The sequence below is a fragment of the Octopus sinensis genome, linkage group LG14, assembly GCF_006345805.1.
Source record: "Octopus sinensis linkage group LG14, ASM634580v1, whole genome shotgun sequence".
NCBI lineage: Eukaryota > Metazoa > Mollusca > Cephalopoda > Octopoda > Octopodidae > Octopus > Octopus sinensis.
In genome coordinates this window covers 67,224,795-67,238,632 of record NC_043010.1, presented here as the reverse complement: position 1 = coordinate 67,238,632, position 13,838 = coordinate 67,224,795, and the positions used below count along the sequence as shown (strand labels likewise).

At 40.6% G+C, this 13,838-nt stretch overlaps 1 protein-coding gene across 2 annotated transcripts in view; it reads left to right on the top strand.

The window, feature by feature from the left end:
* Positions 1-13,838, top strand: part of LOC115219147 (synaptosomal-associated protein 25) — a 36,071-nt gene that overhangs the window by 20,511 nt on the left and 1,722 nt on the right. The window contains exons 1-2 of one of the 2 annotated variants that reach the window (XM_036509177.1): positions 8,121-8,131; positions 10,233-10,237. The exons of the other annotated variant lie outside the window; for it this stretch is intronic. The gene's annotated coding sequence lies outside the window, so the exon portion shown is untranslated. Of the gene's footprint in view, positions 1-8,120; positions 8,132-10,232; positions 10,238-13,838 lie in introns of those variants that run through there. 2 annotated transcript variants of the gene reach the window in all.

The window sequence follows — 13,838 nt, the reverse complement described above, 5'->3', positions numbered from 1 at the left end:
TAATAATAATAATAATGATATCAAAAAAATACCTTAGGAATGAGAACCCAGGTTTGAAATTTCCCCAAGACACCTGTTGAAGGCTGGAGGGTATATCAGCCGAAAAGTCGTGTTAACAACAAACAAAATGAGGACAAATATCTGTCAATTGTAAATAATGTAAATAATGTTTGGTATTCTCCATGTGAAGATTACATCAAACTGACAGAATCATTAGCATGCTGGGCAAAATGCTTAGTGGTATTTCGTCTGCCGCTACGTTCTGAGTTCAAATTCCGCTGAGGTCGACTTTGCCTTTCATCCTTTCGGGGTCGATTAAATAAGTACCAGTTACGCACTGGGCTTGATATAATCAGCTTAATTCGTTTGTCTGTCCTTGTTTGTCCTCTCTGTGTTTAGCCCCTTGTGGGTAGTAAAGAAATAGGTATTTCATCTGCCTGTCTCTAAGTTCTGAGTTCAAATTCCGCAGAGGTCAGCTTTGCCTTTCATCCTTTCAGGGTCAGTAAATTTTCACAATGAGATTGCTTATTTTTAGAAGGACATTGTAGGCTGGGTGTGAGAGGCTGCATCTGGCTGGCTTGAACATAAAACAGGTAGAATATTTTGACTGGATATGACCGGTTTGAATGCTAAAGGATTAACCCTTTAAGCCCTGACCTCCTGAACCTCATTTGACCATACATCTAGCTTCCAGATACACTCCACCGGTAGAGTGGTACTACGGTATAGGAAAAAATAAACCATCCACCAGTAAACTGGTGTTACAGGCTCAAATGGTTAAGGCTTTTGGTAATTGTGGTGGTTGTGTGCATGTGTGTAGAACCTTTGGGCTGGTCATGGTTTAACTAATATGAGCTGAATTGTTGTACTGATGTCTTAGTTTTGGGTTTCTGGGCCAAATGATCATGTTCTAACCTCTAGTATGCATGCTTGTTTAACCCTTTCATTACCGTATTTATTTTGAGATACTTTGTGTTTCTTTTAATTAATTTTAAATATAACAAAGAATTTAGTAAAATAACTTAGTTATCATTCAGTTAGTGTTAGGAACATAAATTGTGACTAAGATTTGGTCGAAGATTTTAATTCAAAACTTATGAAAACAAGACATTTGTACTCAGAGCCAGACCAGTTTCAGCCAGGTTGGGATCAAAAGGGTTAAGAATTATTTCTCTATTATATATTTTAACTCTTTCGTTACTGTATTTATTTTGAGATGCTCTGTGTTTCTTTCAATTAATTTTAAATATAACAAAAAATTTAGTAAAATAACTTAGTTGTCATTCAGCTAGTGTTAGGAGCATAAATTGTGACTAAGGTTTGGTGGAAGATTTTAATTCAAAACTTTGAAAACAAGATGTTTGTACTACAGAGCCAGGGGCGGTTTCACCCGGGTTAGTAATGAAAGGGTTAAGCTGATCATGATCAAAGGGTTTTTTTTTTTTTACAAACAGGTATGGATGGATGTGTGACAAGAAGTTTACTTCTCAACCACATGTTGCTGGGTTCAATCCCACTGTGTGGAAGCTTGGGCTGGTGTCTTCATCCATAGCGAGTCTAGGACATTTACCCCCACCGCATGGACAATTACACCTGAGGACAACAGATGATGACTTAAAACTTCTTAATATATTGGAGAGGAGGTAATTAACCAAGGGGTGTAATTGTCCTAGGGAATTGTTATTGTCGGCGGGGAATTGTCCTATGGGGGGGGGTTATTGTCCTAGTGAGGTGTTCGTCCTGATACAACCATAGCCATAGGCCAACCAAAGCTTTGTGAATAAATTTGGTAGAGGAAACTGAAAGCCTACTGCGTATATATGTTTGTGTGTGTGTCTGGGTGTTTGCCCCCTCCCCCAGCTCTTGACAACCAGCACTGGTTTGTTTATGTCCTTGTAACTCAGCAGTTTCACAAAAAGAGAATGATAGAATAAATACCAGGCTGTGCTGGGTTCCACATGTTCAACTAAACCCTTCGAGGTGGTGCTACAGCATGGCCATAGTCCAATAGCTGAAAAAAGAAAAAAAGAGAATCTATACTTGGTTACTATCTATACATTATCCGATGTATCCCTGAGGAAGATTTGGCTGCTACTTCTAGCAGCTCAGGCAACCACATGAAGCTTTGGGGGAGGGTTTAAGTATAGGGAAGATAGAGAGTGGCAATGATGATATGATGTCAATGTGATTATGTAATTCTTGGACTATTCAGACTTCACTGTACCTTGGGCAAATGATTTATATGGAAGCCCCTGAGCCAAGTTATCTGGTCAGTTCTGCCGATTAAATATAATATATATATATATATATACTCATGTATGGAGTTCTATTTATCCTGCTTGTTCTACCAAACCTATATATATATGTGTGTGTGTATTTATGTATCTTTGTGTGTGTATGCATTATCGTATCATCATCATTTAACATCCGCCTTCCATGCTGGAACTAGTACATATATACGAATGCATAGGTATGTATATATATGTGTGTGTGTATGTATGTATGCATACATATGAATATATGCATGCGTATATATGCATATATGTATGTATACATATGTATATATCCATGCATACATGTGTGTGTACTTGTAACAGATGTCACCATTCACACACACACACAGACACACACACACACACACACACACACACACACACACACACACATATATATATATATATATACTTTGATACTTTGATAGGTTTCGGCCATTATTGGCCCAGGCCATGTCTAACTTAATAGCACCACCTGGTGCTATATATATATATATATATATATATATACAGATGTATATGTATATATGCTTATGTAAGTTTGTACTTTTAATATTTTCTATGGCTTAGAGGAGAAAGGGCAACAAGCAAAATCCCTTTACAAGCTCTGAGAGTGGTAGAAGAGAGGGAGGAAGTTTTCCTCGGGTCACTGACCTGGTACAAATACTTCAAACGGAGCAGACTTTGCCGAAGGGGACACTCACGAGTCAGGAGGTGGTGTGAAACAGGGTGCCAGATTTAGTCTGTTACCTGTACTTTTGTATACAAGGGGTTACCAAAAATCCCTGGTTTTAGGTAAGAGAAAATAAAGGAGGATCAGTTAATTATGATTTGATTTCTTTATTGCCCACAAAGGGCTGAACATAGAGGGAACAAACAAGGACAGACAAACGGATTAAGTCGATTATATCGACCCCAGTGCATAACTGGTACTTAATTTATCGACCCCAAAAGGATGAAAGGCAAAGTCGACCTTGGCGGAATTTGAACTCAGAACGTTGCAGCAGATGAAATACCGCTCTGCATTTCACCTGGTGTGCTAACGTTTCTGCCAGCTTGCAGTTAATTATGATTTTATTCAACATATTCTCCTTCCAGTAATTTGGTGTCCTCCAGTTTTTCTAATCCCTGTAAAAGAACTTAGAAAGTTAGCCTCCAACCAGGCCTTTTAGCAATACTCTTAAAGCCAGGAAATTTTCAGCATCCCCTTGTATATGTGAGTGTGCGTATGGCATTCCTTTATGTGTTCTAGCCAGTGGTTGTGGCCAAGCTGTGGCACCACCATTAATGATGGTTTAAAATTTTGCTACAAGGGCAGCAATCTTTACAAGAGGAAGTGGGGCAAGTCGATAACATTGCTTCCAGTATGTGACTAGTACTGTATTTTATCGACCCCCAGAAGGAGATGAAAGGCAAAATTAAGCTCGGAAAATATGTCGTTAAGCATTTTGTCCAACGAGCTAACGATTTTGCCAGATTCATCATCATCATCATCATCATCATCATCGTTTAATGTCCGCTTTTCATGCTGGCATGGGTTGGACGATTTGACTGAGGACTGGCGAACCAGAAGGCTGCACCAGGCACCAGTCTGATCTGGCAGTGTTTCTACAGCTGGATGCCCTTACTAACACCAACCACTCTGTGAGTGTAGTGGGTGCTTTTTACATGCCCCGGCACAGGTGCCAGGGGAGGCTGGCAACGGCCACGATCGGTTGGTGCTTTTTACGTGCCACCGGCTCAGGTGCCAGGGGAGGCTGGCAACGGCCACGATCGGTTGGTGCTTTTTACGTGCCACCGGCTCAGGTGCCAGGGGAGGCTGGCAACGGCCACGATCGGTTGGTGCTTTTTATGTGCTGCCGGCATGGTATATTTGTAAAACATACTTATGGGCCCCTCATCCTAAATTTGGCCAGTGTGGTCAGTTTTCTTGGTTGGACTGTGATTGGTTAGTTTGTGATGGGTAGGTGATGAAGGGCTGGTGATGAGGAGGAGAATGGAATTGGTAGCTTCAGTGGAAAGCACTTCTGAGGAAGTTTACTACAATAATTTACTGCATGGTACGGTACCATATAGTATTGTGGTGCAAGGTATAGTATTTTACAACGGTGTAGAGTATGTTATAGTACCATATAATAGTGTGGTGCATAGTATAGTATGCTGTTTGGTATTGTATGGTAGAGTAGTGTATGCTATAGTACTGTATGACAGAGTAGTACATGCTGTAATATTGTAGAATTGTATTGTAGTATAGTAGATGCTATAGTATTGTATAATACAGCAGTATATGCTCTTGTATTGTAGTGTAGCATAGTATATGCTATAGTATTGTATGGTTGTACGGTGCATAGTATACAGGTGGCGAGCTGGCAGAACTGTTAGCACGCCGGGCGAAATGCTTAGCAGTATTTCGTCTGTCGTCACGTTCTGAGTTCAAATTCCGCCAAGGTCGATTTTGCCTTTCATCCTTTCGGGGTCGATAAATTAAGTACCAGTTACGCACTGGGGGTCGATGTAATCGCCTTAATACCTATGTTCGTTCTTGTTTGTCCCCTTGTGGGTAATAAAGAAATAGGTACGGTGCATAGTATAGTACAGTGTGGTATATGCTACAGAACTGTATGGTAGTGCAGTTTATGGTACAGTACTGTATGGTAGCATGGCACTGTATGACCGTGTGGAATGTGTTATAGTACTGTATGACAGCCTGGTGTATGGTATAACAGTATACTCTATAGTACATGACTGTAGGGTGGTGTGGGGTATGTTAATAGTCCTGTGTTGCAGTGTATAGGTGTCGTATAAGGCTTCGCTCTATTCTTCTGTTCCAACGCAGCTGTCACCCGCAACGTCATTAGCAAATATTTAACACTTCTTTTATTGACACCATGTCAATAAAAGAAGTGTTTGAACTGAAAATGGATTTATTGGCTTGACACTGATTCCAGGACACGAGATTCATCTGTGACCACGGAATTTGTCTACGTAAACAATAAATTCGATTTTGTGTTAATTTATTTATTTTATCTTATGGTTCAGTGAAACAGGTGGTATGTCCAAAAATTTTTTCAGAGATTCTGATATGGGAGGGAGAGAGAAAAAAAACAGACAAAAACACATTCACAAAACCTTGATATGTATAATTTATGTATGTATGTATGTATGTATGTATGTGTGTGTGTTGTGTGTGTGTGTGTGTGTGTGTGTGTGTGTATGTATGTATATATCTTTTTTTTTTGGCACAGCTGTGGCTGTGTGGTTAAGGTGCTTGCTTCCCAACTATGTGGTCTTGGATTCAGTCTCATTGTGTTGCACCTTCTACTTTAGCCCCAGGCCAACCGAAGCCTTGAGAATGGATTTGATTGATGGAAACTTGAAGCCCATTGCATGTTTGTGTGTGTATAATCCCATCACAGACACACACACAAACACACAGAGTAGCTGAGGGTAGTTTTCTACCTGGCCAGCTCCTGTCACCCATCCTACTCATGTACGCACGGAAGACAGACATTAACGATGATGATGATGATAACGACGATTTATATATATATATATATATATAATATATATAATATATATATTATATATATATATGCATGTTTGTGTTTACCCCTGTTTTGACATCATTGTCATATTGTCATACAAGCAATATTTGTTTACAGTCTTACATGGAAAGCATGTCTGGGGACATTCCCTTGCTTGGAAACTGGTGTGGGTTTGCGGCAGGAAACCCTTTCTTTTGAGGAGCCATATGACTTAATGGTTGTAAGATTGTGGTTTCAATTCCAGGTGATGCATTGTGTTCTTGAGCAACTTACTTCATTTCATACTGTTCTAACCTACTCAGCAAAAATGTCACACAGCCCTGGGAATGGTTAATGGACCTGCCTCAAAAAAAAAAAAAGAAACAAAAAACAGAAGGGGACTTCTCAATTGACAGGCCATAAGCCTACCTTTTACATCACCCTTTAACTTACTCATCTGATAGGCTATTCATCTAATAACATACATCATATTTTTTTCCCTCAACCTATAATGCCTGTTCCAACTCCATTTGGAAAAAACAATCCATTTATTTATTTATTTATTTATTTATTAAAAGGGGTTGTTGTGTAGTGTCTTTGCACAATTCAAAATCCCTCCCTCCCAAGTCATGAACAAAATGCCCAACTTTGCAACGTTTTGTGTATGTGAGAGACAGACTGTAGACTAGAAGGTTTGAGGTTTGATATTAAATACTGTAACATTCAGATTACTATGTTAAAGGTAATGCTTAACGAAATAGTTAAAGGTAATGCTTATTTATTTATTCGGAAGGCGGCGAGCTGGCAGAACTGTTAGCACGCCGGGCTAAGTACTTAGCAGCATTTCGTCTGTCGCTACGTTCTGAGTTCAAATTCCACCGAGGTCGACTTTGCCTTTCATCCTTCCGGGGTCGATTAAATAAGTACCAGTTACGCACTGGGGTCGATATAATCGACTTAATCCCTCTGTCTGTCCTTGTTTGTCCTCTCCATGTTTAGCCCCTTGTGGGTAGTAAAGAAATAGGTAATGCTTATTTATTCACATTAATTTGAATTTGTTATGCATTACCTCATGGCTTCGAGATTTTGATGATGTGATTGTTCATTATTAGAATAAGTGTGAGGCCAGATCTGGCCAGTTTGATGATATAACAGGTAGAATATTTTGGACAGATATGGCCAGTTTAAATGCCAAACTATTAACAGGACATTTGTTTGATATATGACATAACATTTCCAGACAGCCTAAACCTATTGCTTGATACATGATATAATACCACTGGCCCTCTGAAATATGCCTGAGATGTGTGACATGATATTCCTTAACCTCTTAACAGTTTTCATAGTAACCTACTTGAGACTGCCTGGTATCTATAGTGCAAACTTCTTTATTAACCCTTTTGTTACTAACTCCGCTGAAACCACCTCTGGCTCTGTCGTACAAATGTCTTGTTTTCAAAAGTTCTGAATTAAAATCTTCCACCAAATTTTAGTTACAATTTATGTTCCTAACACCAGCTTAATGATAACTAAGTTATTTTACTAAGTTCTTTGTTATATTTAAAGTAATTGAAAGAAACACAGAGCATCTCAAAATAAATACAGTAACATCATCATCATCATCGTTTAAACGTCCGTTTTCCGCGCTAGCACGGGTTGGACGGTTCGACCGGGGTCTGGGAAGCCAGGGGCTGCTCCAGGCTCCAGTCTGATCTGGCAGAGTTTCTATGGCTGGATGCCCTTCCTAACACCAACCACTCCGCGAGTGTAGTGTGTGCTTTTTACGTTCCCCCTGCACAGGTGCCGGTGGGGGGGGGGGTCCGGCATCGTCCACGATCGGTTGGAGCTTTTAACGTGCCAGCAGCACGGAAGCCAGCCAAGGCGGCGCTGGCAACGTTCGGATGGTGCTTTTTATGTGCCACCGGCACAGAAGCCAGTCGGGGCAGCGCTGGCATCGGCCACGTTCGGATGGTGCTTTTTATGTGCCACCGGCACAGAAGCCAGTCGGGGCAGTGCTGGCATCGGCCACGTTCGGATGGTGCTTTTTATGAAAGGGTTAAACAATAAAGAAATGAAAGAAAATTGCTTAATAAATGACACAGTACCCTTGGGACTATTGAACCTGTTACTTGGCATTTCAATACTTAGAGTTGCTCTCAACATTATCTTTCTGTCTCGTGTCTATTTCAGTATCAGGCTCAATGTCCACTTGACTTCTTTGTGAAAAAAAACAATTGATTTTTCTTCAAGGGATGTTCTCTCCCTCTAGAATTAACACAACCAATTGATTAATTTATTTAGTTAATTGACAAATAAAGAAGTGAAACAGAATCGGTGCATGTGTTTTATTATTGAGATAATGACCCTCCAAGCTTGAACAGAATAAGTGTCAACACACGAGTTTCACATCAAGAGTTTCGTAAACCAAGTGCAAAAACGAAATAGCAACATATTCTTCCTCTCGTTCTTTCTCCTCTTATCTTTCACTGCAACAATACATGTACACTGTTTGGCTCTTCCATTCTCACACATACAATGGGATGATCGGTTACAACTCTGTTGGGCCAATGAGGATCTGGAACAGTCCACTGGACTTCCAGCCTGTTTTGGCGATAGTACTCTTTGATGTTGGTGGCAAACACATGCGTGTGCACGCACGCACACACACACCACACACACACAAATGTAGATAGATAGCTGGCTGGCTGGATGGATGGAGAGAGACAGAGAGAGACATAATTAATTTATTAATTGAACATGGTTAGGTGTGGCTATCTGGTATGATGTTTTCTTCCCAATCACTTGCTTGTGAGTTCAGTCCCACTGTGCAGCCCTTTGAGCAAGTGTCTTCTCCTATACCCCTGGGCTGATCCAAGCCTTGTGACTGGATTTAATTGATGGAAACTGAAAGAATCCCATTATATATGTGTATGTGTTTGTCAGCCACCACTGCTTCAGAACCGGCAATGTTTTTTTTCAATTCTTTTTACTTAGCAGTCTGACAAAGAAGATCAATAGAATAAGTACCAGGTTTAACAAATAAGTAGTGGTATCATTTTATTAAACTAAGCCCTTGAGGGCAGTGCCCCTGCATGGCCGCTATTCAATGACTGAAACAAATAAAAGATAAAACGACATAAGCACTTTCCTTCTCATAGAGATAAAGAAATAAACAGAGAGAGAGAGAGATTATCAAATCAGTGATGCCAAAAGTTTAGCATCAAAACAGTTGTGCCACATCTCAAGCCCATGCTGGAGTACTCACACATGCTGGCCAGCATTTATTTACTTCTGTTTACTTTGCATGACTCAGTAGTTAGAGCCTTGGTCTCGCAATCATGAGGTAGTGAGTCCAATTCTCGGACCGGGTTATGTGTTGTGTTTTTGAGCAAGACGCTTCATTTCACATTGCTCCAGTTCACTCAGCTGTAGGAATGAGTTGCGACATCACTGGTGCCAAGCTGAATCGGCCCCTTTGCCTTTCCCTTGGATAACACTGGTGGCATGGAGAAGGGAGGGCCAGTATGCATGGGTGACTGCTGGTCTCCCATAAACAACCTTGCCTGGACTTGTGTCTCAGAGGGGAACTTTTTAGGAGCAATCTCATAGTCATTCATGACTGAAGGGGGCCTTATCCTTTACCCCATGTACATATAATGGCATGGAGAAGGGAGGGCCAGTATGCATGGGTGACTGCTGGTCTCCCATAAACAACCTTGCCTGGACTTGTGTCTCAGAGGGGAACTTTCTAGGTGCAATCCCATAGTCATTCATGACCGAAGGGGGCCTTACCCTTTACCCCATGTACATATAATGGCATGGAGAAGGGAGGGTCGGTATGCCTGGGTGACTGCTGGCCTTCCATAAACAACTTTACCTGGACTTGTGTCTCAGAGGGGAACTTTCTAAGTGCAACCCCATGGTCATTCATGGACCAAAGAGATTCTTTACTCCTTTACTTCTCTTTCTTATATTTATGGTGCTTCACTGACATTTTGCCCACACTCCATTTGCATTCTTCTCTCTTCGGAAACTGCATATCTGCTCGCTTCCATCATCCATTTACAATTAGGGCATGGCTGTGTGGTTAAGAAGTTTGCTTTACAACCAAATGGTTTTGGGTTCAGCCCTACCATGCAGCATCTTAGGCAAATGTTTTATCTTCTACTATTGCCATGAGCTGACCAATGCCTTGTGAATGCATTTTGGTAGCTCACCATATATATGAATAGATGTATTTACTGGCTTCCATGCCGGTGGCACATAAAAGGGCACCATTTGAGCGTGATCGTTACCAACGTCGCCTTACTGGCACCTGTGCCGGTGGCATGTGTAAAAAGATTCGAGCGAGGTCATTGCCAGTACCGCCTGACTAGCCCCTGTGCCAGTGGCACGTAAAAAGCACCCACTTCACTCTCAGAGTGGTTGGTGTTAGGAAGGGCATCCAGCTGTAGAAACTCTGCCAGACTGAGCCTGGTGCAGCCATCTGGTTCGCCAGCCCTCAGTCAAAATCGTCCAACTCATGCTAGCATGGAAAGCGGTTGTTTAACGATGATCATGATGATGATGATGATGTATGTGTGTGTGACAGACATACTTACATCCACACATTACATATACATTACATACAATTACATACTGACATACATACATACATACCTACATGCATTGCATACATACATCATCGTTTTAATGACTATATTTTCATGACTGCATAGAATTCGTTGAGGCAGAAATTCTTTACAGCCTGATGCTTTTCCTGTCAATAACCCTCATCTGCTTTCAAGCTAGGTAATGTTTACCACTAGTCTGAACATGTTTTCATGGAAGACTCCAAACAAGCGACGCTGTTGGTGATATCTCTTCACAATCAGCACGCAATATCAAGACTAGGAGACACAAGTACACACATACATACACACATGTCAAGTTTACTTTACAACTCTATAGATTTGGGGATATATGTGATTGGCATCCAGCCGTAGAAACTCTGCCGGATCAGATTGGGGTCTGGTGCAGCCATCTGGTTTGCCAGACCTCAGTCAAATCGTCCAACCCATGCTAGCATGGAAAGCGGACGTTAAACGATGATGATGATGATGATATATATGTATGTGAGTGTGTATAAATATGTGTTTGTGTGTGTATATATATATATGTGTGTGTGTGTATGTGTATGTATGTATATGTGTGCTGGTAGCACAAAAAAAGCACCCACTGTTCACCCTGTAATCTGGTTGGCATTTGGAAAGGCTCCAAGTCACAGAAACCATGCCAAAGCTGACAGTAGAACTCACTGTAGCTCTTTGGCTTGCTGGATCTTCTGAAACTGTCCAACCCATGCCAGAATAGAAAATAGAGATTAAAGATGATGATGATGATGTACACACACAGTCACATGTACATATGTGTGTGTGTGTGTGTGTGTGTGTGTGTTTGTACATATATATGTAATATATACTTTTCTACACTAGACACAAAGCCTGAAATTTTGGGGGAGGGAGCCAGTTAATTAGATCGACCTTAGTGCACAACTGCTACTTAATTCATCGACCCTGAAAGAATGAAATGCAAAGTCAACCTCGGTGGAATTTGAACTCAGAACTTAAAGACAGACGAAATACCGCTAAGCATTGCACCTGGCATGCTAACATTTCTGCCAGCTCGCCACTGGTGCATTATATAAGTGTAATATATAATGCACCAACACATACACACACACACATGCCAACACACACACACGCACACACCAACACACACATTTTCCCACGCATATGTGTTTTTCCTTCTCTTAGGATGTAGCGGTCCACTTCTATATGTGTCCTTCTTCCACCTCTTCCTGTTGGTTGTAATTCTAGTCCAAGCCATTGTTGTATCTTCTCTTATCACCCTCATCTCTTATGCAACATCATCTCCCCATTTCTTTTTGTGTCTGATCCTCCTTTGAACCCTTCTCATGAAGTCCTGCTAATGGAATCCTCTCAGTTCCTCTCTATGTTATTTTAGCCCACCTGTTGTTCTCTCTGCTTCGGTTAAGTGACAGGCTCACCCCCACCTTGCCTTTGCTGTGTCTTGACCATCTTCTTAGTTCTCTTCCTCTATCTTTTGACTGTGTGGTAAGAAGCTTGCTTCCCAACCACACTGTTCCAAGTTCAGTCCCACTGTGGGACACCTTGGGCAAGAGTCTTCTACTACAGCCTTGGGTTGATCAAAGCCTTGTGAGTGGATTTGGTTGACAGAAACAGAAAGCAGTTCACCATATATATGTATGTGTGTGTGTGTGTGTGTGCATGTGTTTTTTGCTTATCCCCCCACCCACTGCTTCACAACTGGTGTTGGTGTGTTTACGTCCCCTGTAACTTAGCAGTTCGGCAAAAGAAACCGATAGAATAAGTACCAGGCTTTAAAGGAAAATAAGTACTGGGTTTGAGTCATTCAACTAAAATTCTTCCAGGCACAGCTCCAGCATGGCCACAGTCTAATGACTGAAACAAGTAAAGATGAATAAAAAAAGGTACATACATAAACACACACACACACACATATATGTGCCTGGTGCAGCCTCCTGGCTTCCCAGACCCTGGTCGAACCGTCCAACCCATGCTAGCATGGAAAATGGATGTTAAATGATGATGATGATGATATATGTGTGTATGTTGGGTTGGCAAGAAAATTATTTCATTTTTCACAAACAGTTATGACGTTTTTGAATGACTTTTGTCAATGTTATGATTTTTTTTTCCTTTTGGCATTTGATAGCCATTACTTTTAGCTTACTTTAGAAGCAAATTGCTCATAAATTTGTTTACAGTTGTTAGTTCAGTGTCAATTTTAACATGGAGTGCAAAAACAGACATTTTCGCCATATTTTGCTTTTCTATTTCCATAAAGGCAAGAAAGCTGCTGAGGCTCACATTGAGATGTGTGAGGCCTATGGTGTTGATTGCTTATCAGAACACACACGTCAGAAATGATTTTAAAAACCCCATTCTGGAGATTTTTCACTCAAAGACGACCAACATTCTAGTTGACCTACTGAAGTTGATGATGACCAAATCAAAGCCATAATTGAATCTGATTGTCAGAGAGGTTATATGTATCCCACACAATAATTGAAAATCACTTAAAATCCCTTGAACTCATTAAGAAGCTTAATAGTGATTCATTTAACACAACAAATCAATATTTACGATATGCATCTCAAACACAATGAAATCAACCATTTTTGAAATGAATCATCACTTGTTATGAGGAATGGATTGTCTACAATAACATCAATCAAAAACGATCATGGTCCAAGCATAACGAACCAGCACAAACTGCATTGAAAGCTGAATTGCATCAAAAAAAGGTCATGCTGTCAATTTGGTGGGATTACAAAAGTGTTGTCTATTTTGAGCTGCTTCCAAGGAACCAAATGATCAATTCAGATGTTTACTGCCAACAACTAATGAAACTGAGGAAAACAATCAAAGAAAAACAGCCAGAATTGGCAAATCGTAAAGGAATCATGTTCCACCATGAAAACACTAGACTATACATGTCTTTGCTAACTTGTGAAAAATTTTTGGAGCTTGGTTGGGAAGTGATGCCACATCCACCACATAGCCCTGACCTTGCACCATCAGATTATCATTTATTTTGAAGTTTGCAAAATTCTTTGTATAGTAAAACTTTTAATAGGGATGATGACCTGAAATTGCCCTTGCTTTAGTTTTTGGCTGATAAGGACCAGAAGTTCTATGAGTGCAGAACCATGAAGTCGTCAGAAAGATGGCAAAAGATCATTGAGCAAAATATATAATTGATTAAAGTTCATTTTTGTAAGATAAAAACTGACTTTTATTTCACACTAAAAAACCGAAATTACTTTCTTATTTCTTTATTGCCCACGAAGGGCTAAACATAGAGGGGACAAACAAAGGCAGACAAAGGGATTAAGTTGATTACATTGACCCTAGTGTGTTACTGGTACTTAATTTATCGACCCCGAAAGGATGAAAGGCAAAGTCGACCTTGGCGGAATTTGAACTCAGAACGT